The sequence below is a fragment of the Triticum dicoccoides genome, chromosome 5B, assembly GCF_002162155.2.
Source record: "Triticum dicoccoides isolate Atlit2015 ecotype Zavitan chromosome 5B, WEW_v2.0, whole genome shotgun sequence".
Classification (NCBI taxonomy): domain Eukaryota; kingdom Viridiplantae; phylum Streptophyta; class Magnoliopsida; order Poales; family Poaceae; genus Triticum; species Triticum dicoccoides.
In genome coordinates, this window is record NC_041389.1 from 638,811,223 (window position 1) to 638,814,349 (window position 3,127).

A 3,127-nucleotide genomic window follows, 5' to 3' on the forward strand; every position below is an offset into this window, starting at 1 on the left:
GTTGAACTTTGGGGCGACTGGCTCCACCGCATAGACGTCCCTCAGTGCACGCTTTCGTTCTCGTTTGGGAATGTGGGTGGCATAGATCATATTTACCGTTTTCACCTGGGGGGAAATTTCTTCTGTCCCCCAGTGTTCGGACGCCGGGGCTCCTCGTCATCGTCGATGTGCAGCCCCTTGTCCTTGTTTTCGGCATTCAACTTGTCGGCTTGTTTGAACACCCAGCAATCTCTGTTAGTGTGATTGGCTGGTTTGTCGGGGGTGCCATGAATCTGGCACGAGCGGTCGAGTATGCGGTCCAGACTGGACGATCCCGGATTGTTTCCTTTGAACGGATTTTTTCGTTGACCGGATTTTGAGTTGCTGAATCCGGCATTGACTGCTGTGTCTTCGGCGTTGTCACCGTTATTCCGGCGCTTATGTCTATTGCGCCGTGGCTTTCCGTTAATGTCGCGGACATCTAAAGTGCCGGAGTTTCTTGGCGTGGTGCTACTGCGAGCCAGCCAGCTGTCCTCGCCCGTGCAAAAGCGGGTCATGAGTGTCGTGAGGGCCGCCATGGACTTCGGGTTTTCTTGGCCGAGGTGTCGGGCGAGCCACTCGTCGCGGATATTATGCTTAAAGGCCGCCAGGGCCTCGGCGTCCGGACAGTCGACAATTTGGTTCTTTTTAGTTAGGAACCGAGTCCAGAATTTCATGGCTGACTCTCCGGGCTGTTGGGTAATGTGACTTAAGTCATCAGCATCTGGTGGTCGCACGTAAGTGCCTTGGAAGTTGTCGAGGAATGCATCCTCAAGATTTTCCCAGCTGCCGATGGAGTTCGCCGGCAGGCTATTCAGCCAATGTCTGGCTGGTCCTTTGAGTTTAAGGGGAAGGTACTTGATGGCGTGCAGGTCATCACCGCGTGCCATGTGAATGTGGAGAAGAAAATCTCCGATCCACACCGGGGGGTCTGTTGTGCCATCGTATGACTCGATGTTTACGGGTTTAAACCCTTCTGGGAATTCGTGATCCATTACTTCATCAGTGATGCAAAGGGGGTGTGCGGCGCCTCTTTGTCGGGCTATGTCACGACGTAGTCTGACTAAGTCTGGTCGGTTATGTTCGGCCCGACCGGACTTATTATTAGTGTATCCGGCATGACGATCATCGTCATGTGCTGTGGCGCGCCCCCGTGATCCATAGATCGATCTTGGTTGTCCTGCGTTGTTTTCCAATATGTCTCACAGGTCCTGGGTATTGCCCCGGGCCGTAGTGAACTGGCGTGGGGGTGCGGGCTGGTATTCGGTCTGATATGTCGTTTTATCCCGGCCACGAGGTGGCCGGTCAGCCTCGTCTTGTGCTAGTAGTGTAGGTTCTACGGCCTCTTCCTCTAGTTGAGGTAGCAATTTTTGCTTTGGGTAACCTTTGGTTGGGCGCTCGAGTCCGTATTCCTCGGCTGCCAGGACCTCGGTCCAAGGCGTGTGGTGGCGCAATCGATCTGGGATCTGCGGCGCGGCGGATGGCTGCAGCAGGCGGCGGGAGGCCGGCCCGTCCTCAAACGATGACGGCTTGGCGCAACAGGCGGCCCAGTCACAAGCGGCGGCCAGGGCTGCGGGCGCTGCGGATGGCCCTTCGGGCGTCGGCAGTGGCTGCGGTCGGCGGCGGCCGGCTTGGCTGCGGTGGCATGCATGCTGCCTTCAGATCGGCAACGGCAGCGTGGAGCGCGTGGTGATCTCGTTGGCGGCACCTCCGATCAGATCTGTTCTGACCGGTGCAGCCGACGGTGGTGGTCATCTCTTCCGTCAGAGGTGGTCGGCCTGAGGCTTGGTGTTCGGATCTCGGGATCCGTCATCTGGCACCAGCTGCGAGTCGGGGAGACGTAGTTGCCGGTGAAAACCGAGCCGACGGCGGGCGATGGCGGCGTTCCACGTCGTTACCTTGATAAAGGCATCGTCATGTGACTACCGTCGACCCACTCGTACTGCTCCGGGGAGAACCCTAGGATCTGGTGTTCCAGACCGGACGATGGCGGCACTGCGGTGTCGTTTCTCTCTTGGGAGTATCGTTTGTGGAGCAGCGCTGAAAGTCAAAGGCAGGAGGTGGAGCGGCTTCATCTTGCACGGAGCTTCGGTGGAGATGTCAACTCATGCCTGACCGACAGGTGCTACGCTTGGTCATGCCTGGTCAGCAGGTGCTACGCACGACAGATCCTCCAAGGACTTAAAGCTGTGTCGGCTAGTGGTACTTGGCAGCAAGGCGCCGAGGTGTATCAGTGGCGACCGCGACGTGATCAGCTGTTTGCGCGCAGGGAGGAGGTGCCGTTGGGCGCCGTGGTGGCGTCGACGATAGCTGGACCGAGCAAGGTTGATGCATCAGTATAGTTCTGAAGATGGAGCGGTGGCAGTTGGCGGCGGTGGCCTCTGAGAGCACGCCGGACCAGTGTGTGCCCCAGACCCGGCAAGTGGCTAGGGTGGGGTCCCAGGTCTTAGATGTTAGGCTTGGTTGCGATGTCTGTTTGGTATTAGGCCCAGGCTATCTGCGCCCCTTCATCAACTGGATAGGTGTAGCGACAGTTTGTTGCTTAGACGGCGGCTTTAGTCTTATTGTTATATGACTTTGTAAGGTCTTGTGAGAATAATTAATAAAGTGGTTGTATGCATCGCCCAGATGCAGAGGCCGGGGGTCATCCTCCTTTTCTAGAAAAAACTAATTGATCTTATAAAAAAATCTTATTAATTAATCCATTCATTCTACAATGTAGTGCACTTGCGCTTTCCGAGATTCAAGTTTGACCGTAAATTTAACCAACGAGATCAATTGCGGCGGGAACAAAAATTATACCACTAAATTATATCAAAAATACGAATTCAGTGGTATAATTTTTACTCCCGCCGCAGTCGATCTTGTTGGTTAAATTTACGGTCAAATTTGGATCTCGAGAAATGTGGCCGCACTATATTGTGGAATGAAGGGAGTAATGGATAGAGCTATAAGAGAACCGGTTTCATAAAATCATACGAGGGTGATGTCCAAAATGGTCAGAGGCATTTATCTGATTTTAGAGTTTATATAATAACTAATTGTTGAGAAGCCAAATATTTCTTTTCTTTCTTTAAGAACACCTAAATCTAGTGTGTAATTTCTGCAA